Source organism: Ceratotherium simum, chromosome 8, assembly GCF_057802395.1.
Source record: "Ceratotherium simum simum isolate JZ-2026a chromosome 8, ASM5780239v1, whole genome shotgun sequence".
Lineage (NCBI taxonomy): Eukaryota > Metazoa > Chordata > Mammalia > Perissodactyla > Rhinocerotidae > Ceratotherium > Ceratotherium simum.
In genome coordinates, this window is record NC_141907.1 from 14881806 (window position 1) to 14907893 (window position 26088).

Below are 26088 nucleotides of genomic sequence, written 5' to 3' on the forward strand. Positions count from 1 at the left end.
TATCTTATAGTTTTCAGTGCACAGATCTTTCACCTACCTGGTTAAATTTATTCCTAAGTATTTTATTGTTTTTGATGCTATTGTAAATGGGTTTTTTTTAATTTGTTTCTTTTTCAGATAGTTTGTTGTTAGTGAATAAAACAGGTGGGACCACATCAAACTAAAAAGCTTCTGCACAGCAAAGGGAAATAATCAACAAAATTAAAAGACAACCTAGGGATAAAATATTTGCAAACCACTTATCTGATAAGGGGTTAATATCTAAAACATATAAGGAACTCATACAACTCAATAGCAAAAAAAGAAATAACCCAATTAAAAAATGGGTAAAGGACCTGAATAAACATTTTTCCAAAGAAGACGTACAAATGGCCAACAGGTACATGAAAAGGTGCTCAACATCACTAATCATCAGGGAAATGGAAATCAAAACCACAGCAAGTTATCACCTCACACCTGTTAGCATGACTGTCACAAAAAAGACAGGTGATAACAAATGTTGGAAAGGATGTAGAGAAAAAGAAAAAGAAAAAACGCTTCTACATTGTTGGTGGCAATATAAGTTGGTACTGCCACTATGGAAAACAGTATGAAGATACCACAAAAAATAAAAAATAAACTACTATATGCTCTAGCAATCCCACTTCTGGGTATGTATCCGAAGGAAATAAAATTAGTATCTTGAAGAGATATCTGCACTCCCATGTTTATTGCAGTATTATTCACAATAGCCAAGATCTGGAAACAACCTAAGTGCCAATCAATGGGTGAATGGATAAAGAAAACCGGATATTAATCACCCACAAAAAAGGAAATCTTGCCACTTTTGGCAAATGGATGAATCTGGAGGGCATTATGCTAAGTGAAATAAACCATACAGAGAAAGACAAATACTTTATATTCTCACTTATATGCGGAATCTAAAAAAATAAAGGTTAAACTCATAGAAACAGAGAGTAGAATGGTGGTTGCTAGGGACTGGGGCATAGAAGAAATGGGGAAATATTGATCAAAGGGTACAAATTTTCAGTTATAAGATGAATAAGTTCTGAGGATCTAATGTACAGCATGGTGATTATAGTTAACAATACTGTATCATATACTTGAAATTTGCTAAGTGAGAGATCTTAAGTGTTGTCACCACACACACACAAAGGTAACTATGTGAAGTGACGGACGTGTTAATTAACTTAATTATGGTAAATCGTTTCACAGCATATACATCTATCAAATCATCACATTGTACACTTTAAATTTAATGTGCAATTTTATTTTTCACTTACACCTCAATAAAGCTGGAAATAAAAAGAAGCACACATTTAGGAGATAAATCAAGTTTTGTAAAAGCATGAACTGTAGCTCATTTGTTTCGTATTTTATTATATTCTTGCCATAAAATAATAATATTTAAAAATAAAGTAATCTTTATATGTTTCTTTTACCCAAGCTTGGCTTTAAGAATTCTCACAACCTTTTTTGTCATGTTTTTCTTTGTTATCATCATAAAATTTTGAATTATGAATTATAAACCTCATTCAAGGGCTATTACATATATATGTATATGCATATATTATATATACATATGCATAGATACATATGCAAATAAAATGCACATATCAGAATTGGATAGGTTCCCAATTAGATGGATGTCCATAGTTCGGAAAACCAGTTTATCAGCTTCATCTTTTCTAGAAGAGCATCTTCTCCAAACTCTTCTGGTCTCTGGGTTTTGCAGATACTGATTCCTCAGCTGGGATATCTGAGAGTGAAAGATGTCACACTATGATGGAGGTTTTCACCCAATGATATGGGAAGTTAGGCTAAATGGACTTCAGGGATCTTCCTTCCTCCCTTCCTTCCTTTCTTCCTTTCTTCTCGTCTGGCTGATAAGTGTTTATAAAGATATAATGAGATAATTTATGCACAGGGCTAGCACTCTGCCTGACATCTACTCAGCACTAAATAAATAATAGCTGGCATCATAATTCTTATCATAACAATGGTCAAAATTTCTGGTCCTCCCCCATGATTCCCTTATATAAACAACTCATAGGAAAACTGTTGTAAAGTCAACTTTGGAAGGATGTGAAGAAAAATAAGAACTTGATTGTGCAAGTTCAAGAGCAGCATCAAAGCTGAAAAATACTACTGCTATTTGAGATGATGTTCGCCTCATTCAGAGCATGATGCACGATTCAAATTTGACTCCAAAGTCCTAGGATCTGTGCCCTTGAGAGGAAACATCCTTCTAAGCAAAAAAAAAAATGTATTTCTCAGCTTTGATAGAGTGAGGAATTACCAAGAGAATCATCAATTTTGCAGTTTGCACCTGTCAGCATCCTGTGCTGAAAGGAATCCTCAGTTGCTACAGCAGCACGTACTTCAGGAGTACTTTTATGCGGGTATGTGTCTTTGTGAAAAATAGTAGTGGAGTGGCTGTGAGTGAAAAATCACTTGTAAACCTCAATTTGCAGCTCATTTTGAGTCTGGAATAAAATCAAGGTGTGATGTGTCTAGCAGTCAAGGAATCTGAATGTGGATATCAGAAAAGATTTGTTGATACAAAAACAAAATCTTTTCTTCTTTTAAAAATCTGGTTATGATGGGGCCGGCCCTGTGGCTTAGCAGTTAAGTGCATGCGCTCCGCTGCTGGCGGCCCAGGTTGGGATCCCGGGCGCGCACCGACACACTGCTTCTCCAGCCATGCTGAGGCCGTGTCCCACATACAGCAACTAGAAGGATATGCAGCTATGACCTACAACTATCTACTGGGGCTTTCGGGGGAAAATAAATAAATAAATAAAATTATAAAAAAAAAAAAAATCTGGTTGTGATGGTTGTTTATAGTCACAAGAGTACAAAGACTAGAGGAGAATTTGTTCTCCAAAGAGAAATGTTTTTTTCAGGATTTTAGAAAGGGAGAAAAAAAAATCCAAGGAAAGGATTCATGGAATAACATGGTATGGCAGACTTTCAACTTTTCTTAGAACTGGATCAAACTCTGCCAGCATCTTCAAATATCCCAGGAAGGGTATTTTATTATATACTTTAAACTATTCAGAAATGAGTCTCTCATACCTCTTGAGCCTTTCCCATAATATCAAAGGAAGTTGGGAAAAGTGTATGGGCGTGGGTATGACTCATGGACAAGAGGTTTCTCCACAGATTTTTGGAAGACAGAAAGTAGACAGGATAAGGGGAGTTGCTGCAGCATAAACGCATATCAGAAGAGGCTTTCAGAGAGGTGAGGGCCAGTCTGTCTGCTGCAGCTCCCAGTAGCTCTTGGTTAATTCTTAGGAATTATCAATAGGACAGGTAATTGCCAAGATAAATTGGCAAGATAAATTGAGGATCCATTAATGGGAACAATTGTACCAACCTCGTGGCACCACCATCCTCTCCAATGCCTCTGACAACTGTGGTGGAGTTAGAAAGGTACTTGGACAAAATTTGGACCACTCACACTTCTTTCTTTCTCAAGGTGGATCTGCATAAACACTAAAGTTCTGAGCTGCTACATACTAGAAATATTGCAATTGTCAGTTTGTTTCCAATCAGAAATAGTAACTCCTCATCGAATATTTCTCATGGATCTTTGAGTCTTTGGGAAGACAGCAAAGTGTGTTGGTGAGAAGAGCAGACATTGGTATCAGATTCCCAGTGTTCAAAACTGATCAGGGGACCAGCCCAGTGGCGTAGTGGTTAAGTTCATGTGCTCTGCTTTGGCAGCGGGGTTCACAGGTTTGGATCCCAGGCATGGACCTACACACCGCTCATCAAGCCATGCTGTGGTGGCATCCCACATACAAAATAGAGGAAGATTGGCACAGACGTTAGCTCAGGGACCATCTTCCTCAAGCAAAAAAAGAGGAAGATTGGCAACAGATGTTAGCTCTGGACCAGTCTTCCTCACCAGAAAACAAAAACAGAAACAAAAACAAAAAAATGAAGCAAACACAGTCTTAACACAGCATGCTTACCAAATGCTGTTCATTGCTTTTCACCTTTTCGAATCAATTTATGGACAATGGTTGGAATGCTTGAATTCAGCTGCAGAGCAAAATGGAGATGTGCAAGTGAACGTGTAACCAGAAAAGAGGGGCATGGAAGTAAAGGAGCAAAGAGAGTGCTGCTAAAAATCCTCCTTTCATATTGTGGGAAACCAAGAGATACCGTCCAAAGTTCGTGGAATAAGAAATAGAGGTATAGGTTAGCTATCTCATCTTATAAAGACGATCATTTGAAGGATTGGAAAAATAATATAAATGTTAACCTTTGGGAAGAAGAGAAGGAAGAGAGCGAAGATTTAGGGAGCTAATTCATCATGGAGTCTTTGGTTGTGGTCAAAAGGTGATAAATTCAGAAATAGAGTTATAAACATGTTACTTAGTATCAGAAAGCAAATTATCAGAAGAGCTAAAAGCAAATACTAAAAGATAGTGCCATTGTGTAACTGAACTTGGCATTGTTTGATGGGGGTGCAAAAAGGAGTTTTGCTTTTTTTTAAATTAAAACTATTGTCTATTGTTTGATTTGTTACCACGTGCATATATGACTTTGATAAACACTTAAAAATACATCACAAAAAAAAATTTGTAAAGGGGGAAGGAAGGAAGGAAGGAAGGAAGCAGCAAGTCTGCAGAACACTCCATTACTCCCATCACCTCCACAGCCCCCATCACTACCATTGCTGCCATTTCTACCACCACGACCACTACAGCTTGGACCTACGGTGTGCCTACGCTGTGCTAAGTGTACGAATGCATAATGTAATTTAATGCCTTTCATCTCTAGTCTCCTAGAAACAAGGAGTGATACATTCTGACTAATAAATGCCCTGACACATATCTCTTTCTTCCTTTTTAAATCTGATTTGCGAAATAGCGGCCATCTGCACATTTTCTATCAGATATTTAACTATACCTGACACAGGGTATTTAGAAAGAAAATTTTCAGTGGCAACATAATATCAGTCTCCAATATTTGAAGAGCTGACATGTGAAAAGTGATTAGATTTGTTCTCAAATGTTAGAGAGCATGCTAAAGGTGTATAATGTAATTCAGTAGGTCTGATATGGGTTACGCCTTTTGAGTATGCACTTCAGCTGATTCTGATCTAAAAGGTGCATGCGTTGTGCGTGGAGAAACGTTAGTGGTGGGGGCTGTATTTTCTGATCGCTAGGATTCTTCCCCCTCACCAAGAGCCTCTGACCTTCTCAGATTGATACTTTGCTTAGGCATTAGCTTGGAAATGCTAGATACATAATATTTTTCTTATGACATGAGTAGAAATCATCCTGATGATCGATAAAAGAAAATAAATTCAATCTAAGTTATTTGACTTCCAGTGTCCATCTCTTACCACTCTATTAAGGTATTATTTGTAGCGGCTTCTTAATGTACAAAAAAATCCCAAGTTTAAAAGGGCTATACAAATATGAATACAAATATAAAAATACACTATGCTGGTTTGTTTAAAAAACAAAGCAAGCAGACAAATAAAACTTGTTTCAGCCTGAAAGATTGGTTTCCCAACAAGAAAGAGAAGAGATTATTTCATCAAATGTTCCTTTCTACTCTGAGAGGCGTGTATTCCCACAATCTCCAAAGATACTAAATACACAGAATGATGTTTCTCTTTTCTGAACTAATGGGTTTCCCTTGCTTTCTTATTGCAGTCTGGCAAAATTAAAAGAGAAAAACTGTTATTCCATTTTTGAAGATTACAAAAAATCGCATACTTCATAAGCCTTAAACATCTAAAATTAGGAGTAATAACCAATGAAACAGTGCAGGAAAGACAAGCTTCTATTTTGCTGATTTTGTGTTCTGACAACTTTGGTTTTGTTGTTTCTCCTTTATTTATTAAGCGGCTTCGTACCTAGAAGGAAGCAAAGAATTTTCAACTAATACTAAATATAATTGAAAATGTGTCCAAAATAATAAATTTGGTATTTATAATCAATCTCACCCATGTTCATAAACCTTGGAGTAATGAAAATCTAATTACCTGCCTTTTTGGCAAACTGCTGGGTCCATGAAGAAAATCATGTTGTTCATAATTTTAGTTTCAACTTTAGAAAATGCACAGTGACTCCAGTCAGTAGTAATCCAAATGCTTAGTCAACCTGGTACTATTTTGTCCTCATGAATCTAATCTAAAGAAAATCGAGAAGATGGAAAGAGTGTATTTAAAAAATTTATAACAAGCTTAGCATGTTTTCAGCTGCACTGAATGAATCTTTGAAACCTTATCCTGAAGAAAATAAGAAAAATGAGAATAAATAAGTTAGATAACATTTTATTACGTATTATTGTGTGTGTGTCTGTGTGTGTGTGTGTGTGTGTTTTACCACACATTCGAGCCTCAAGCTATCATCATTGAAAACAATTTCGGAGAATCACACTGAGCAAAACCTCTGCCAAAAATCTACTAGATTCCTTCCTTCCTTCCTCTTTCTTCCTTTCTTCCTCCCTTCTTTCCCTCCTTTTTTCCTTCCTCCTTCCTTTCTTCCTTCTTTTCTCTCTCCCTCCCTGCTTCTCTCCCTCCATTGTTCCTTCCAAGTTGTCAACTAGGTTATAAAAATTCAAACCTGCTTGATGAGAATGTCTTAGTGAATTTAAATGTTCAGTGCTGGAACTTTTATGACACACTTTAGATTTCTCCTCCTCCCCCATCACTACTCTCACTTCCTTCCATCCTTTTCTTTTTGGAATCAATAAGCAACTATCTACTTACTTCCTGAGATACCCACTGTCTTTCCTTTTTTCAATACTCTCATGCAGAATCATCTGGGCAACTGGCTAGATCTTTTTTTCCAGCAAAAAAAACTGTGTGCAAAATCACCAAAAATCAGAAATATTCAATGCTTATGTTGACTTTGGCATTTCAACAGTGTCATTTTCACAACTTGAGAGTCATATATATTGACGAAAGAATGTCAACAGACCAAGTCCAAGAATAAAGTGCCTCTTAAATGGCAAAGGATATTGATTTGCATATTCCCAGAGGGAAGTATATACATTCCAAGTCTCTCAAATTTCCCTACAGAGGAATACAGTGGCTGATAAAACTCCCTAAGCAAAAGGTAGCTTCAACTGGGTATCAAACGATTGCCTTTGTCATTCCCATGGCATTCTATACCTTACAACTTCTCTCCACCCTTGTCTAAGTGTTCTGGCCACATGGCTGTCGTATCATTAGGTGCAAATGCCTAGTTGACAGCAATCCAGCATATTTCTGAGGATTTCATATAAAATCGTTTCTCAGGAATAGCATTCTTAACAGATCCAAATTTCATATTTGTAGGTTTATTCACCTATGCATTTTTAAGTTTTATATTCTTTATATTATTATACATTATTTACATATACATATAGATGGACACATGCATGCACACACACACACATATGTGTAGAGAGAGAGAGACAGCATTATATAGGCTTGTTTTAGTTATTTACCTAGGTATAGATATTAATTTATAAATCATGTACATGTACTACTCTCGTTGGCTAGTATACCTACATATAATATACATAGAGGGCAAGGATCATTGTTAATGACCACGGATAGCAAAGTCTTCTTGATAATGTGAGCCAAATAATGATATTGTAGTCCAAATTTTGATATTTGACCTTTTATCAGATTTTATGAGCTCATTGTTTATTTTACTAATAAATAACATGTAATAGGAATAGAGGAATTAACAGCTGTGATTTTTTTCTTGTTTATATGTGTTTGTATTTTGTACTTGTATTTTGAGTATTATCTTCAATTAATAATGTCTTTGAAGGGGATTTTTTTCAAGTTACTTGTCCACTCTGTGAGGATTAGAGTTGCAGACATCACTATTCTTCCTGGTGTCTGGTTCCCCTCTGCTTCTAGACATGTTGGAGGACTTATTTGTTCCTTTGCAACCCGATTAGATGTAGTCACGTGATTATTTCTGGCTTATGATACTGGGCAAAAGTGACATGTGCTCCTTGTGTAAAAGAGCATTTAAGTGTTGATGTGCAACTTCCTGTTCTCTCTTCTTCCCATTGTTGTGAACAGTATTTTCCAAAATGAAAAGTACAAATAGAAGTAATAATAATTTCTTTCTACTGACCAAACGCTAATCTTGACAGTGCCTTAGAGCAATGTGATATTTAGAAAATAAATCTAAACAAAATTATAGGATTATGAACATGATTGGATTTCCTGTGGAAAACAGTAGAAGGCACCAACTTCTGTGTTTTGTTTAACATGGGCCAAATCCCCATAGATGAGAGGTAATTATTATGGGAGTTGAAGGTTTTAAATTTATTTATTTATTGACACTTATTTTTTGTAGCAAACCAAGTAAAAGAATCAGAAGCTCTAAAACCGTTCTGCAGTGTAACAAACGAGACATGGTGTGTCACAGTTAGAAATCTCATGAAGTCTTTGTCCTTTAAAAAATTCATAAGCTGCAGTATTAAAATAATATAAATTATTCCAGGGAGTATTCACAGTCAGTATTGGAACATGGATGTGGCTTCTCCAACTTTGGAAAAGGAAATTTGTCTTGAGAAGCATATTCCAAAAGAATGGGCTCATTTCAGTGATTTTAAAGTAATCTGTACATTTCTGTTTGAGTGTGTTGACCTTTAGCTTAAGACAATTTCTTGTAGGGAATTGATTTTCACAGGTCTCTCAGGAGGTCCCAAAGGCAGACTTCAGTTCCTTGATTTTGAGACAAGAATAATAATATACATCAGGCATGTGGTCAGTGTCTAAAAAGGGATTTAAAAAACTGTGTTAAAAGGCAATTTTCTAACAGAGTCAACATAATGATTAAAGACAGACAGTGAAATGGCTTGTTCCAATCATTCACCTACCATTTATTCACATTGCATTTAATTAGAGTTTATTTCGTCTACTAAAGGCTAGGTGCTGGGTTGCAAAGACACACAAGACATTGTTTCTGCTCTGGAAGAGCTCACAAACTGGTGGAGGAGGCAGAATATCCACCAATTATGGAAGATCGAAGAATGAAGTATGGCAACAGAAATGCAGGGCTCCTCGCATTAGGAGGTGGGGAGAGAAGCCTTCCCGGGGGAGATGACTGCTGCTCTGGGAAAGGTTGGCCAGAAATATCAAGCAGGAGAAAGCATTCCAGCTCGATGCATTTCAACGTGAAAATATCTGGCTCATTCAGAGATTTACAGCGCCCTTTGGCCTAAGTAGATCAGGTTGAATTAAGCTCGCTAGCAGCCAAGAATCCTAAAAAATGACCTCACTACAACAACTCTCTATTCCCTTCCTCTATTCTAGCATTATATTATGATTACTTTGTTATATTTTTTTCTTCTTGACTGAAGTCTGAACAGAGAGGGACCGTATGTTACCATCTTTGTATCTCATCATGCTTCTAATACATTGCAAATGAGAGACCTCTAAATGCCATGGAAAGGCTAAAGATTGCATGTCACCTTGCTGACCACGAGTCAGTTTTTAGACTGACTCTGCTTCTCGCTAGCTGTGTAGCTCCTGGAAAGGCACTGTGAATCCACACTTTGGTTTCCTCATGTGTAAAGCAAACGTTAGATTGGATGTGCTCTAAGATCCTTGAGTCTAAGTTTGGATGAGCCTTCTAGTCTCCCTAATGAGGCTGGAGAGCTTCAATGAGGTTCAGAAATGAGTATATCCTTTCAGGGCACTTAACTTAGAGCTTTTTAACATTGGAGTGTCTGCTTGGAAGTCAGAAAGTCTTAGTTCCCAATCCTAGCTCTGCTTAACCTCCATCAACCTTAGCTTTTTCTTTTGTAACATGAAAAATATAAATTCTCAATATGTAGAGTTATTTTGAAGATTAAAGGAGGTAATGCACAAAAAGTACCAAATATATTGCCTGGCACTTAGGTGCTAGAAAATTTTAGCTCTCTTCTCTAGTTTACATGGAGTAAATTACTCAATAGATGTTTGTTGATTTTTTTGCCTTGGTATTAGCCCAATGCAAAAGGTGGTGATCAAGTTAAGCAGAAACTCTTCAGTCTTCTCTCACATTGTACTTGCCTGAGAGGAGAAAACAGGATGGGTTGACATTTTCATGTTCACACGCCCCACCCCCACTTCTTAGTTCCAAATTTTCATTATCTATTTAACAAAACAAATTCACTAAGTATCTGCTCTGTGAAAGTCATTGCACTATATTCTTTAATATAAGAAGGCTGCCCAATACACTGAGAGGGAAATGAACACAGTTTGAGATCAAGTTTTCTGAAACTCAAATTAGGAAATACGACCTGACAAATACTCAGGTGCTTTTGGAGGTGTTGAGATAGACTGTTTGAAATTGATTGTCACAGAAATGAGAACAGCATATATATAAAAGGGTCATTTTCTTCCCAGGTTCCTGTCACATCCACTTCACCAAACAATTCCTCCTCCTTGGTCAAATATAAGCTCTTTTCTGTAGTCATTTCCTCTACCTACTGGGATATAAAATCGTCAGCCACATACAAATATCTTCAACATCAGAGCTAAAGTGATAGATCCCGAAGGAGAGGTGATGGACATATTCCTACAGGAATTCAGAGACAGAGAAGGTATCTGCAGCAGGCTCTTCTCTTTCCTTAATACACTCTTCCTTAAACTCTTACTACCCAAGGTTCAGGCACATGTGCTTTCTCATGAATTGGGGTATAAGTTGGAGTAAGGTCAGAGAAAAACCAGTAAATAACACTGTAGATCTGAAGTGATATTTCTTTTACAAATTGTCACTTTTTACAAGTATTTCATTAAAAAAAATGGTAAAGAAGTTGTGAATATCTTTCTCCATGGTTTTCTGGTAGGGAAAAACATTTCTTGAATGCAAATATCTTCTGAATTCTTTAAAGGCATTCTAACTGAACATTGGCTAATTGCACACATGCCACAAGATCCCTCTTTTTAAATTTTCAAATTTTTAAATTAACCTGCTTTCTAAGTTGGTCTGTAATAATCGCTCATAAAACAAATAGGTTAAATTGAGTTTTTTGGCAGGCCTGTGACACGCATAGCTTTAGGACTTCTTTGGGTCAAAGATCAAATGGAGTAACTACTTGGTCCTCGCTATGGACTGAATTGTGTCCCCGCAAAACTGTATGTTGAAGCCCTAACCCTCAAGATGATGGTTTTTGAAAGTGGGGCTTTGGGAGATACTTAGGTTTAGATAAGGTCTTGAGGGTGGGCCCCTCATGGTGGGATTAGTGCCCCAATATGGAAATACCCCAGAGAGCTTGCACTCCCTCTCTCTGCCATGGAAGGATACAGTGAGAAGGTGGTCATCAGTATGATGGGCCCTCACCAGAACTGGTACATGCTGGCACTCTGATCTCAGACTTCCAGCCTCCAGAATTGTGAGAACATAAATTTTTACTGTTCAAGCCACCTAGTCTCTGGTATTTTGTTATGGCAGGCTGAGCTGACTAATACAGTCGCATCTTCCTTCATGTACGTATTTTAAATTTCAAATTTGGAAATCAAGCATAGAACTCTGTGGTTGAGTTACTTTCCAGGAGATTCATGGCAAATACTGCCATTTTTCAAGCTACGGCCCTGTTTGTCTGAACAGATGGGTGACTCGGTGTGTCATGGAGGAGATGGTGGAAACAATACATGCTCTCCCCATGGCTGGAGCAAGATGGTTTCACTTAAGAGTTGGCCTTGAGCCAACTCTGAGGAACTGTGTCCAGGACTCAGCAGGACTCCCCTGAAAGAAGATGCTGATTTCTTACAGCTCATGGATACATCCAGGAGTTTGTTTGTCTCCCCCTCCCCCTAAACTTCAGTCTCTAAACAAAAACAAAGGGTAGAGAGAGAAACAAATAAATAACAACTGAGGTCTATTCAGTGCTGCGTTGTTCCAGGTACTCTGCTAGAGGCTTTCTGCAGATTATGTCAAATAATTACAATACCCCACCGATGTAGGCATTTTTTTCCTCAACTTAAAGTTGTGCAGAGTGAAGCTTATGGAGAGAGGTTGATTGAATAGGCCAGTATCACGTGGTGAATAAAGGTGGGGCTGGGACTTCAGTCCAGGGGCATCTCATGTTCATGTCAGGCCTGTGTGCTCTCAGCTACAGCACTGGCCTCACAATTACTTTCCTTGATAGAGGTAAGAAGAGATCTTTTATCCACTGGGAGGCCCCACTCCAGTTAGCAAACCTGTGGTGCTGAAGGAAGAGTTTGCATCTGGGGAGTAGAGCAAAAATTCCAGCTCTCACCTCAGCTGTTGTCCTTGCCTTTTTCATGATGGAAAGGGGACTTGGGCTTAATAACAATCCCAGAAGCAGAGCAGCCAGGGTTTGCTGTTTTATGGAACATACTCCCTCTTCTCTTACATCCTTGGAAATAACTCTAATCACAAAGTTCTAAGAAGAAGTGTAATTAACATAAAATAGTTATGTTACAAGTCTTATCTAAGGGATATACATAGGGTCCTGCATTAAAGAATCAGAGACCACATATACTTCACACAGATTATTTACAATAATTAACCATGCACTAGACTGCAAAGCAGGTCTCAATAAATTCCAAAAACTTGGAAATAGTCAGACCACGTTACACTGACTGCAAAGCAATTGAGTTAGAAATCAGCAACAAGAAGATAGCATAAGCTCATTCATTTAGAAAACTGAAAAAAAATTTCTTTATAATTAATAGAAAAATTCTTTTAGGTATTTGATATTCTTTAGAACTTAAAAATAAAGAAAATACTACACATTCAAGCTTGTGGATATTTTGAGAATTACATGAAGAGAAACACATAGAATTAAAAGAAAAGAAAAAATACTCTCAAAATTAATGAGCTATGTGTCCAACCAAATTAGGGAAAGAAATACAAAAGAAATTCAAATAAAATAGAAGAAATGAATAAAAATAGGATAAATTAATGAAATGGGAAAAGTGTACAATAGTAAGAAATAAGTCAAAAGTTCTTTCTTTGGAGTAATTAATAAAAGAATAAAACCTTGGCAATAACCAATCTAGAGAAAAAGAAAGAAGGCACAAATAAATAATATCTGAAATGAATAAAGAGGGTATGATCACAAATGGAATCAATATTTAAAAGATAAAAATACAACTACTTATTTTGGATTATGGATTATTATTTTATTTTCCTGATGTTCTTATTAAAGTGCAAGAATTCAAGAAACAGCTAAGCAGAACAAGCTACTATCATCTAAACCCTTAGGCAGAGTCAAGAAGCATTCTTTCGGAACGAGGCCTTTGGAATTGGTTCTAAAGGTAGGGGAACCTCCATAGAGGAATGCTTAGGAACCTCGAGAATGAAGGAGAGGAAAAAAATATATATATACATACGTTTTTGAATAGTCTATATTTGTACTAAACCTCTGTGTTTCTAGTTCTTTTGGTTTGGATTTTGCCCAGTCACTACCCTTTCCTGCAAATGCTTTTATCAAGGTCACCATTGGCTTTCTAATTGCCCATCCAATGGCCTATTTTCTGTCTTGACTTTTGTGCAGCATTTGCCCCTCTTAACGTCTTCCTCCTCCTCCTCACTTTTCTCCTTCTCCTCTTCTGCCTCCTCCTCTTCTCCTCCTCCTCCTCCTCATCAGGAATCCCTGTCTTCTCTTGAATTTCACAACATCACTCAGACTTAACATGTCCTATTATCGTCCTTTCCACTATCCACCTTCTCGGATGCATTTATGCTCATTGGAAGAGGTAGCAGCATTCTCTCAGTCTTTTGCTACACACTTTTGTGTCTCCCTCAACAAATCTTTAACCATCTCCCAACATTTCCTCTTACTTTAAAAAAATAACTCCCATGTTTGTCTCCTCTTCTCTATCGTCATTGCTTCCGCCTTGCTTCCAGCGTCATAGACTCATACCTTTCTCAAGCTGCCCCTTTGAGTGTTTCCAGTATATTTATGCTCCTGAGCAAAACTAAAACAATACAAAAACTAAACTTCCTAATGGTTTATTTTTCTTCTCAGGATTGCTCCAGGGTCTTCTCTCCACTGTCCACTTTCCCTTCTCCAGGGCTGCCATTATGTCTGACTTCAAGCCTTGACTTATTCTTATCTCTCCGCTCTTCGTGCTATGAGGAGGAGTTTTATGTTCTGCCTCCATGGGTTTGACTCCATGGAGCAGCTTCCAAGCCAAGTACTGTAGGATGATGGCTACCTTTAAAAAGTACAGGATGCGGGCCGGCTCCATGGCTTAGCGGTTAGGTGTGTGCGCTCCGCTGCTGGCTGCCCGGGTTTGGGCCCGGGCGCGCACCGACGCACCGCTTCTCTGGCCGTGCTGAGGCTGAGTCCCACATACAGCAACTAGAAGGATGTGCAACTATGACATACAACTATCTACTGGGGTTTTGGGGGAAAAAAATAAATTAAAAAAAAAAAAGTACAGGACGCTTCCTTTCTCCACTGTATTTTCTTGTTACCAGCTCTTTGAAATGGTGATCTTCTTTCTCTCACCTGAAACTTCCTTGAAATTTCATTTTTAGTAACTCTTCCTTTCTCTCACGAGAGGTAACAACCAAAGCCTTTCCAGTTAGCTGCACCTTTCCAACGATTCTATCTCCACTTATCTCCCTAGTCTCCCTTGCCTTTTGCTATTCTGCTCACTCAGCCCCAGTCATACTCATTGTTCTTCAAACTCACCAGGCAAAAATCACTGAGAGTCTTTGAACTGGCTGATCCCTCTGCCTGGACTATTCTTCCCTCAATTGTCCACAGGAGTCAATCCGCTTCTTTGGAGGCTTTAATCAAATGTCACTTTCATGTTGAGTCCTACCCTGATCACTCTGCCCACTACTCTGTGCCTATTGTTTTAAAATATAGTGTGTTAATAGAAAATTTGAGGTACAGTAAGGCCAACACATCAGGAAATATGCCATAGAAAATATAGTTTATTATTCACAGTTCCCAAAAGGAGGGGGCACGCCACACCACGGGGATGGAGGACATGTGTGGCAGCATCAGGATCAGTTACTAGGCAGAGTGAGAGGGAAACTGTGGGCAAGAGCCTCTATTGTGGTTTCTGAGGGTAGAAATGGGTGAGGCAAGGCACAGGTTTAGGATTGGCTAGTTAGAATAATTTCAGCAGGCTCTGGGACATGGGGGCTGTCCCTAGTTGTCTGACACCTGGCCCTGGGGTGATCAGGGCAGGTGGATAGTGGCCCAGATTGTGAGAGCCCAATAAGGGAAGTAGTTGAGTGTGTGGACTGTGGAATGGTTGGTTTGTATTTGAAAAGCATGCCTTTTGGAGGAGTATTCCTCCTAAGGAGGTGTAGAGGGCAATGAGGGAGGTGGGAAGCCAAGGCAAGGTGACTCAGACATATTATTTGGTTGTCTGGAACAAGACTTGTCCAGCATATGCATGTTGGGCAGATGGTATAGCATCAAATTTCCAGAAGCTGGCAACATTGTTAATACATCTGTACTCCTAATTCTTCTTATTCTGTCTTTTCCATAGAATTATATCACCTTCTAATATACCACACCATTTATTCATTATATTTATTGTTTATTACCTGTCTCTCTTCTTTCGACTATAAGTTTCATGAGGATAAGAGATTATTTTTTCTATTTTATTAACTGATATCCTCAGAACCTAGAACAGTACCCAGTACGTATATGTGTTCAGTAACTGTGTATTGAGTAAACACCTTTAACTCTACAAGCTATAAACTATTGGTGTTATGTCCCATGTCCTAGCCAAGATTCTGAGATGCTATACCCTGGCTGAAGATCTCTCTGGGCCCTACTTGTTTATAGAGATGGATGGGATAGTCTAGACTCTGAAACAAAACCTAACTGCTTGAGAGATCTTAGTCTATTTAATTTTCAATTTGTTTTATTGTTAAAAACCATCTGGACAGAATATATAGAACAGTATATTTAGTGTTCTAAACTCAAGATCTCACAAGCAGTCTTTTTTGTTAATGGATACCAACGCTTCTTCACCTGTGATCTTCAGGTTATTATGAGTTCAAATCCAGAAGTGGTGTGTCTGTGCACGCACATACAGTATGTGGATGTGCATGTCACAGCTAGAAGGCAAAGAGGAGAATGTGCACATGCTTCTGCAGACATGTCAGGGAATAGAAGGCTCAGGATGCTCTTCATGGCAACCTTGTATGTCTTCTTTTCTAGTAAATCTCAATGTACCTTTACATATTTTAAGGCGTGATTACCACGGAAACTATTAAAAAACTCTAAAACATTGTAGTTTTATATTCTTCACTTAGAGCCCCTAACAAATGGGGCCTTGCAGACACTTAACTTTCCAGTCTTTTCTTTCTAATTACACATCATGTTTACCTTATCTTATACAATGAAAAAATAGAGACTAGTGTTGTTAATATAGTTGTTCATCGTTCAGGTGTACTTCTCTTTATCACTCACAAATTCAACGTTGGGTTTGGATTTCCAAGGGAAAATATAAAATTTGATATCTCCATAAAATTATTATGTTCCCTTGGAAAATTTTCCTGAATTTAACCATATTTCTTATTTTATGTTAAAAAAAAGCTTTCACTTCTATGACAGAGTGCGAATAGTATTTTAAATATCTCATGACAATAATACTTATGACAAATGTTGTCAAAACATTATGGAGATCAGTCTATGCTGGAGTTTTGTTTTTTTTTTTTTACCACCTGCTTTATTAAAAAAATTGAGAACTGCACGCTGAGACAAAAATTATGAAAACATACTCGGTATGCTTGGAACTAGAGGCTTTGTCTCTTTTGCTGTTAAAATATACTACAAAGATGGAGTGTCTGGAGAATTGAAACCCATTTTGATTTTTCACTGCCATGCATAATATGATGAGATACAACAATTGCCAATTGGACATCTTCCTATGCTGTCTCTATTTGCACAATATGCCTTCTGCTAGGCATGATAATGAATGATAAAAAATTAAACCAGTTGGTGGCAATGTTGTTTTCACAGCAATGGTCACTTAGTTAAAACCACAAGGCTATGCTTATTTTCCCCCTATTAACTCTGTTATTTTGAGTTTCTAACTTGTGCTACAAGTTATTTCTGGCTGGAAAATGAAGCCAGATTTTCTATAACCCCCAAGTATTCATCTTGTTATCTTTAAATCTTTTTCATTACCGAAGGCAAACTAAAGGTGAAATAATAAATAGCAGGATTGTGTGGGCTAAAAAAGCAAATTCTGAAGACCACAGGAAATTATGTCAAACATTGCCTTGCCTCATCAAGAAATTATACATACATGCAGTGGAAAGCAATTTTGGATCCTGGTTCTCAAATGCCTTTTATCTGTATTCTGTTTTAGAACTTATTACTTAATAGGCAGAATATGTGATATTTAAGGAAAACTTCCTTGAACACCAATTTTTATCCAGCTAAAATCAGAAAACTTTCCAAGATAAGCAATTGATAGAGTTTAACTGTCTAAATTTATTTCACGTGTAGAATGGACAGATGGAATACAAGAATACATCTGGTTGCTGGAAATTGAGCACATACATTCATTGGCCTAAACTTGTGCTAGAATTCTTCACTCTCTGGCTTAGATTTCAACTCGTCAAAGAAATCTTTCCAAGTCACATCCCAATTTGAATTAGTATTTCTACCTCAACTGTTACCAACTTCTAAAATGCCTTATTTGTATCTCTACTACTGTATTTATCACAACTTGATTTATGTCGATTATTTGTGCACACATATTACTCCCATTAGATATCAATTTAATTCAGCAAAGTTTACTGGACACCAACCATGTGCTAGCCACACTGCTGGACATCAGTATTGTGAACTTTGCAAAGTCAGTGGCTTAGTCTTGTTCAATTGTGTATCCCTCATTGTTCCTAGCATCATGAAACATCAATAAATATTTGTTGCCTTTGGTGAGAGTAGAGCCCGCATCTTTAAAGGATGACATTAGTGTACTTGTTTCTTGAATTGCAAGTGTGCAAACCTAGCATCAAGAACCAAATGGATGAGCCGATAAAAAGAGAGTGGACTGAGACTCAAGTACCAAGGATAAAGCAGGTGGAGGCAGAGCAAATCGGAGCAAGTGGGCGTAGCAGGGAAGTTAGAGAGTGGGGATACAATAATAGCAATAATAACAGAAACCACCACCACCACATTTATTGAGCTACCTGCTTCCTGTGAATTAACTCATTTAATCCTGCCAACAATTTCCAAGGTAGGCATTACTATCATTATCCCTCTTTTACAAATGAGGAACCTTGTTGGTGCTATTGTTAGTTGCCTGCCTGAGTTCTGTTTCCTATTTTTTCCTTTTTATCAGTCTCTTCATTTGGTTCAGATGTTCATCCCTCCCCAACACAAACCAAATACCTCCCTAAAAATTGATGCCATCTCCAGATCTAGAAGAAGTCCCCATTGGTTTAATGATAACTCCATCCCTTACCAATGGTATGGTCAGGAACTCAGGCCTGAGATGTTAAGCCCATGGCACTGCCTGGCCAAGGGGACTGGTTTAGGAATAGGTATTTCATCCAATTCAGGCTGAAGGCTTGCTGGAGGATCCTAGGAAAAAAACCTCCCTCACTCTTAAGGAAGAGATCCTGGAAGCAAATCTATCATTTCCTCACAATTTAATAGTGAAGAGATATGGAGTCAGAAAGTGCCACAGACATTTTGCCACCATGACATAACTATGGAGCACTTCTGGTTTGATGAGCCAGTGCATTTACTCTCTTTAAATGTCAGTCTGGGTCAGATTTTTTGTTTTGATTTGTTAGTTGCTTCTGAAAGCATCCTGGTTGACTCAAACCTGACGCATAAAAGAGGATAAGCGTTTTTTCCAAAGTCATATATGCGGTAAGTAAAAGAACCAGCTTCAAAGTCAGGTCCATGTGACCAGTTCTAAACATTTTTCTGCATTACCTCCTTGTGGCAGCCTGGAAATTCTACATGAATCTTGTGAGAGTGCATCTGTACTTTTGCTGAGCTAGTTTGGGTTTCCTTAATAGGTTTCAGTCTCCATCGCTATTATGGACAACTTCTTCCCAGTGTTGAAGTTCTTTTACTGGGGACCTTTAATTGGCCCAATATCTCTAGCCAGTTCCTTCCTCCCACCCCTAGTGACTGGAGCCACTTTCTTAAACTCCTGGCTAATGAGTGTGTGGCTGTTTCAACTCAGATGAATCTCTCAGGAACTGCAATGATACATCTACCTGTGAAGCTCTCTCTGTTCAGACACTCCTGTGGTCAATGGACTTAGCAACTCAGTCTCCTAAGAAATGCAGTCCTGATTTGGCTAAGTGTTCCTTTTTCCTTGTGACATTGTGATTTGGGGTGCTAGCTTCCTTTCTCTTAGTCCTAAATATGCCAGCTGCCAGAATATTCTTTCTCTTGCCAGCCCAGCCTTAAGATTCTATGTCTTGCAATTGAAGTGGGACTTGGCTGGGACAGTACATTTGTTATGGTCAAAGATGACTCATGTATACCACTAACTATCATACAAGGCACCCTGTGATTAAAGAACTATCACTGATGTCTAAAAAAATGCAGTTCGTGTTAAAAGTAGATTAATCCAAATCTCATTGACAAGAAGAAGAAGAAAAGACAAAAGAGAGAATTTACAACGGATAAGAATATCATATTTCGTTTTTGACAGGCTTCTGAAACCCACAATAGTTAATGCTACCCCTATGCCCTACTTCCTAACCTACCTCCTAAAGGTTTGTGCTGGCTTCTTTTAAGATTTGGAGTTCTTTGCTTGGTGATTTGAAAAGCAGAGACACAAATAGCCGTTGTATTGAATTGCCCCAAGGATATAGTGAAGTTATCTTGGCAGATGAATCAAATGATAGTTCTTAAGCAAAAATCAGGAAAATAATCTAATGTTTAAACAGTATTGCCAAAAGTCACATCTTTTAAAATTTCAAAGGAGAAACTAACTGCCTGGAAAACTTGACAAATGTATGTTGGCATCCTAGAGAAGAATGGCCATTCAATTACTTCCATACTATATCAGCTGAACCAGGAGATGAAAAGCATATGGTTGGAAAATGCCCCCAAGTTCATGAGGCCTTTGACTGTTTCTAAAATATTTGATATTAATATCCTTTTTGAGTCGGTCTCAAAGTATTTCCTTTCAACCAAGAAATCTGAAGGGGGATAATTAGCCCAAGTTAGGAGTCAATTCAGATCAAATACACAAATTTTTTTATTTATACCTTCATTCCTTCCTTCCTTCATTCATTCATTCAATTAATCTTAAACCCTGAAAATATTTATTGGGCGCTCACTTTACTATAGACTCCGTGTTAGGCTCCAAGCCTGCCAAAACAAATGAGAAAAGATGTTCATTTAAGAAACTCACAGTGTAGTGAGGTATGGAGGAAGGGGTTAGAACCCTATGAATACTCATCAGACTCATTGTGACTGATATGTGCTCTACTAGAGGCTGGAAGATGATGAGGGAGCAAAGAGGATGAGCTAAACACTCCCACAAAGAAGACATCAAGAAAATCACATATGGACAGGGACATACAGGAAGAGTATGCCTTCACCATACAGAGGAAGAGGGAAAGAATTATAGGATAGAAGAAAGAGATGCAGAGGCAGGAAGCAGCATGTAGGATTTTGGTGATATTGGCTGAGTGGACACTAGAGGGAAGGAGAGTATATGAAGCTGGAAAGATCAATGGGGCCAGATTAGAAAGAGCCACAGGTTCAGATATTTTGATTTTATACTCTAAGTGAGTCACCAAAAGACTTTGTTTTAGGGAATGACTCTAGAAAATTTACTTGGCAGTGGAATAAATGATGGGGAGGCGAAGAAGGCTACATATTCATAATAACTAGAGTGAGCATGTGATTTTGTCTGACTAGAAATCTTCAGACAAAATGGCCCATTTCTTCTTTCTGAAGAACCATCTTTCTACTATTTTTAATGTACGTGATCCAGGTGGGAATGACTCTACCTTCTGGATGAGGGGAAGTATGAGACCCAGGCCTGGCCGACACTACACAGCCAGTGACACAAATAGTCTGTGTGAGCTACAGCAAATTGCATAATTGCTGAGTCTCAGTGTCCTCCACTGAGGAAGGGGAACATACTTTTTCAATCCATACAATCAGTTTTGAAGGTAAAAGATGATAATTAAAATAAAAACAGCGGAGTAAGCAGTACATAGTGGGTCAGCCATAGATACTAGTTGAATTTAATTCCCTTATAGTCACTGTGAGGAGCAAATGAGACTCTATATGGAATGCTTTTATACAGAGATATTCAAATGTTAATTTTTTTCTGGATAGGAATATCAAGGGATGAAAAGTGAGTAAGAGGGGAGTGCAGAGATTATCTGGATCAACCTCAACTTTTTGATTAACGTATTCATTTGTATTTTAATCCATTCCAAAGATGGAACTGCATCATTTATAGACAAAGAAGCTGAGGCCCTGAGGGAAGGTGGCCCCAAGTAATCATGGTTTGCTACTCAGAGAGCAATTTAACTGCTTCCTCTTGGTCCAGGCTGCTGCACTTTCTCCTCTACTTTCTTCTTTAGATGAAGTCATTATTATAATGTGTTTAGAGAAAAAAATTGACGTCTACCATTAGAAAACCAAGCAAAGTTAGGTTTTGCTTTTATTATTATTATTATTTATTTATTGTTTTTTTTGTGAGGAAGATCAGCCCTGAGCTAACATCCATGCTAATCCTCCTCTTTTTGCTGAGGAAGACCCGCTCTGAGCTAACATCCACTGCCAATCCTCCTCCTTTTATTTTCCCCCAAAGCCCCAGTAGATAGTTGTATGTCATAGTTGCACATCCTTCTAGTTGCTGTATGTGGGACGCGGCCTCAGCATGGCCGGAGAAGTGGTGCATTGGTGCGCGCCCAGGATCCGAACCCAGGCCGCCAGTAGCAGAGCGCGTGCACTTAACTGCTAAGCCACGGGGCCGGCCCTATTATTTTCTGATTGAGAACATTTAGAGTGTGTGTGTGTGTGTATCACATATATATGTGATACACACATATATAATATTCAAATATCTTATATCCAAACTGATTATGGTACCCCCAACATTGTAGGTAAATTCAACTACCCTAGTTTAAAACACTCTAGGTGGATGGAGGAATGAGGGTAAGAATTAACATTCATTGAGCAATTGCGATGAGCCATGCATTTAATACTTATGAATTAAATTCTATAGCCATTCCCATTTCACAGATGAAAAGACTGAGGTACAGAGATGCTAAAAGTGGTCAAGGTTTACATAGCTATTTACTGGTAAAGCTCAGATTTCAATCCAAGTAGTCTGCCTCCAGATCCCTTCTTCATTTATAATCTAAAGAAAACAAAAAACAGCATCAACCTGTGAAAATCAGCTAGGATATTGATTCTAAGATAATTCTAGAGACAAATCCTGTAGTCTAACTCAGAGGCTTCCCTGGCAACCTTTAAGCTGACTTCTAAAAGTGCCAATGTCCTACCTGGGACTGCTTAGTAACGTTTGAGCCAGAAAGGGGAAGGGCAGTGTAAATTGGCTTGGCTCTCTACCTAAGTTCACAGGTGACCTTGAACTGGAGTGGAATTGGAGTGATTCACCCCTCAGACACAAAGCTCAAAGCCCACCTCCTCATTCTTTTCCTTGACTCCTTTGCTCCCTTTCCAATCTAGCCTCATCTGTCCACAGGTTGTGTCTGTCAGACACGGCAGAAGGTAGGGGACACTGAGTGCGATGGAGAAAAGATAAAACAAAAAGCTTTGGGGAGGTGTTCAGCTAACCTAAGAATTGTTAGCTTGACTTTAATGAAGGAATACTCTAGGAGATGGAAGTGTGGGGATTTGAGGTTTCGTGATGAGCACAAATCTTCCTTCCCTTGTTTGTTGGAGGGAAGGGGGCAGACAGCTGAATCTTCTTTGTACCATTCACCAATATCCCTTCACTCCATTTGAAAAGAGCAAATTGATCATAAGAAGTAACTGAAGACCCAGGGCTGCAAGATATCTTTTCTGAAAGGAGGCTGGTAAGTCCTCCAGACATTCCAGATCACCTTGATTTTCTGAGAAATCATCTCTAGAGCAGTGACCTAAGAACTACACAGAGAAGAATTTTGTATTCAATAGGAGCCTGTATTAGATCCATTTAATTTAAAACTAAAGACTCACACCTGTCTCTGCAATGTAATGGAAATTCAGCCTTTAATGTTGTAGTATACCACACTCCTGACAATTTTACAAAAAAAGTGTATGCAATTCTTTCAAGAGTCATTTTTGTGTCCACCATTCAATCATTTGTGTCTTTATATTTCCTTGATAAGTAATGAATGTTCTTTTTTGTGCCTCTGCCAGCTGTTTTGTCTAATCAGCTTTCTCGGACAAGTGGATAGAAAACATTTGTTGAACAGCCTGTGATAAAAGTTGTCAGGAGTGGTTGAGAATGCCTTTCTTGCTTACTTTATGCAGCCGTGGAAGAAATTAGATATGCATATCATACTGAGGGCATCTCATTTTGAGATTTAGCTGGTGCCTTTGAAACAATACTAATTTTCCAATTAGAGTCTACGTAGACCATGGAGCTCCTTATGAAGGAAAATCAAGTATGGATTGCATTCAGATGAATTCCATGAAGCAGGATCAACAATACACAAGGTGAAGGAAACTGATACTGGCTGTAGTCTTTTGTAAATTGTTACAGGTAGAATTTAAAGATCATTTAACCAAATTCCTCACTTTATAAAGACAGAGATGCAGAGAAGGAAATGGTTTCTCCAGTGTTGGCTTTCAACACAGTGCTCACGCCCAACACAGGTAGATCTGTGTTTGGATTTCTACATATTCTTCCATTTTGGTATTGGCACCAGTGTTCCATTTGACATCAATATTTATTGATTTACAGTAATGGCACCACAGTTATTTGATGCTTAGGTTTTGCAGCTACACTGGGGTTCTTTACTAGCTCATCGTTTTCATTCAGATTTTTTTCTTTCAGTGACTTCCTCCCCACTGTTTTACAAAATGGATTTATCACAAAATTGGCAAACTGGAAATAGGATGCAAGAGTTTACTTTTATACCGTTGTATTTTCTTGGTTGGCTTGGAGACTTGGATATTGTATTCAAATTGTATCATTTGCTTTTCCCAGAATATGTCAGAATTGTCATGTTTTGTATGTCTCTAAATAATTCTAGGGCTAAGAGGCCACTTAGTGATTATCTAAGCCCCCACCCACAGCATTTTATCATGAAATTTAGACTCATGTAATTTAAATCAGGAGTCACAAATTAAACTATGTGCATGATACAGGCAAGGATCCTGGCCTAAGACTAGTCAATAGGACTAAATGACTTACATTTCAACCAAACTTAGCCAATTTCACATTCCTTTTCAAAAAACTGAGTAGTCCGAGTGTTAGACTACCATGTAAGGCAATGTACCTAAACGGCTTCCCAATTTTGACCCTGATTTACATCCAGTGTCTGATACATAAACCACTACTTGGGAGCCAGGATTAGGACCTAGCTCTCCTAAATCTCAGTGCCAGGCGCTTTCCACTGCACTGTATGGCTTTTCTCATCTTCCAATTTATCTGGCTGCTCCTCTATTTTAATCGCATCAACTGTGTTGGCGAGGACAAATTACATGGAAAAGTTTTGTTGGCAGCAGCAGTCAGGGAATAATAAAAAGTACTTGGAGGAATTTTCTTGAATTTTCATCTCAAGAGTGTGTGTGTGTGTGTTTGCATGTGTGTCTGTGTGTATGTGTTATGTGCGTGTGTGTGTATATATGAGTGTGTGTCTCTGTGTATGAGTATGTGTCGGTGTGGCTACATGTGTGTGCATGTGTGTGTGTGTGTGTGTGTTGGTTGTCATCTTGTCTCACGAACTGGATTTCTTTCCTGTGTTATCCTGCTCAATTGTGTGGGCACAGGTGTATATGCTGCCAAAGTTTCTATATCCAAATGCTTTGGCATTGTTCTTTTCCCAATCTGTTATGGAGCATTCTCTATCTTTCATGACCTGCATAAATCAACAGTTAAATGCATGCTCTTAGAGCCTTTCTTTAACACCATGGATTTGCCAAGGGATATTTGCAGAAAGGGCAGACTTAGAGACTGATTAAAGCAATCTATCAGATATTTGCCTGATTTCTCACCAATGCATAGTTTTAAAGCTCTAGATCCTTCCTTGGAAGACACCAATGAATTTTTGGCTTCTTATTTGTACTGTTTTTGGCAAATAGTGAAGGGTTAGTTTTGATGTAATTTAATGACTTGCACTCTAATTGTGGTGAAAGATACTTTAATGGGAAGGAACCAGGATCCACCAAAGATATACTATGCTTTTTTCTTGTGTGAGAAAAGCTTTTCTGGCAGTACTTATCCAATAAACTGGTCTTTAATCTCCAAGGGTTCCAGAGAAAGCATCAAAACTCAAAGAGGGGGGCAGGCCCCATGGCCTAGTGGTTAAGTTCAGCGCACTCTGCTTTCACGGCCTGGGTTTGGTTCCCGGGCACGGACCTACACTGTTCATTGGCAGCTGTGCTGTGGTGGTGACCCACATACAAAATAGAGGAAGATTGGCACAGATGTTAGCTCAGGATGAATCTTCCTCAGCAAAAAAAAAAAACAAAACAAAACACAAAAACAAAGAGGAAAGTATTTATAAACTAGGCACTTGCAGAGGGAATTTGTGAGACCTTGAAGCTCAAATAAAGGGAGACAAAAACAGCTTCCTCTTTGCAGAGATAGATTCACCATATTCTTGTGAGAGGATTCTTTAATGGTAGAAAATGAAACCTACATATGTGTGTTGTAATGTTCAATTTAACTGTTTAGTGCAGTCAAATAATAGTCTTTTTTTTTTGTTTTTTGAACTTGAGCTATAAGTAAATAAACCTTATTCAAATCCCAGTCAGGAAAAGGCCCAGTCGTAGAAATTAACTGGGCATTGGCTGTATCAAAAATACTGCAAGTGACTTATTCACGCCTAGACCAAAGTGGTTAACCCCTGAATGTGTCCTCCTACACCATACCCCTCCTATTTGGTAGAACGGAAAGGAAGGGAGGATATTTAGTGAATGTGCCATGTTACATTGATATAATACATTTACCATATAAAGTTACATTTGCAGACACTCAGTCACTCTTTC

The 26088-nt window shown here is 38.3% G+C and overlaps 1 long non-coding RNA gene across 1 annotated transcript in view; it reads right to left on the reverse strand.

Moving 5' to 3' along the window:
- Positions 1–2970: 2970 nt before the first annotated feature.
- LOC147916401 (uncharacterized) overlaps positions 2971–26088 on the reverse strand; it is a 35129-nt gene continuing 12011 nt past the window's right edge. The window contains exons 2-3 of the long non-coding RNA XR_015552882.1: positions 6011–6158; positions 2971–5881 (exon numbers count right to left, since the gene is read on the reverse strand). This is a non-coding gene — a long non-coding RNA (uncharacterized LOC147916401). The remainder of the gene's footprint in view (positions 5882–6010; positions 6159–26088) is intronic.